This window comes from Bison bison, unplaced genomic scaffold, assembly GCF_000754665.1.
Source record: "Bison bison bison isolate TAMUID 2011002044 unplaced genomic scaffold, Bison_UMD1.0 scf7180017853908, whole genome shotgun sequence".
In the NCBI taxonomy this organism is placed as follows: domain Eukaryota; kingdom Metazoa; phylum Chordata; class Mammalia; order Artiodactyla; family Bovidae; genus Bison; species Bison bison.
In genome coordinates, this window is record NW_011484481.1 from 12,412 (window position 1) to 12,986 (window position 575).

Here is a 575-nt window from a genome sequence, read left to right on the forward strand (position 1 = left end):
CACACAGTCAAAGGCTTTAGCATAGTCAGTGAAGCAGAAGTAGATGTTTTTCTGGAATTCCTTTGCTTTCTCCATGATCCAGTGAATGTTGGCAATTTGATCTCTGGTTCCTCTGCCTCTTTGAAACCCAACTTGTACACCTGGAATTTCTCAGTTTACATACTGCTGAAGCCTAGCTTGAAATTTGAGCATAATGTTGCTAGCATGTAAAATGAGCACAGCTCTACAGTAATTTGAGCATTCTTTGGCATTGCCCTTCTTTGGAATTGTAATGAAAACTGATGTTTTCCGATCCTGTGGCCACTGCTGAGTTTTCAAAATTTCCTGACATATTGAGTGCAACACTTTAACAGCATCATCTTTTAGGATTTTAAATAGCTCAACTGGAATTCCATCACCTCTACTAGCTTTGTTCATAGTAATGCTTCCTAAGGCCCACTTGACTTCACACTCCAGGATGTCTGGGTCCAGGTGAGTGGCCACACCATCATGGTTATCTGGCTTATTACGCCCTTTATTGTACAGTTCTTCTGTGTATTCTTGCCACCTCTTTTTAATCTCTTATGCTTCTGTTA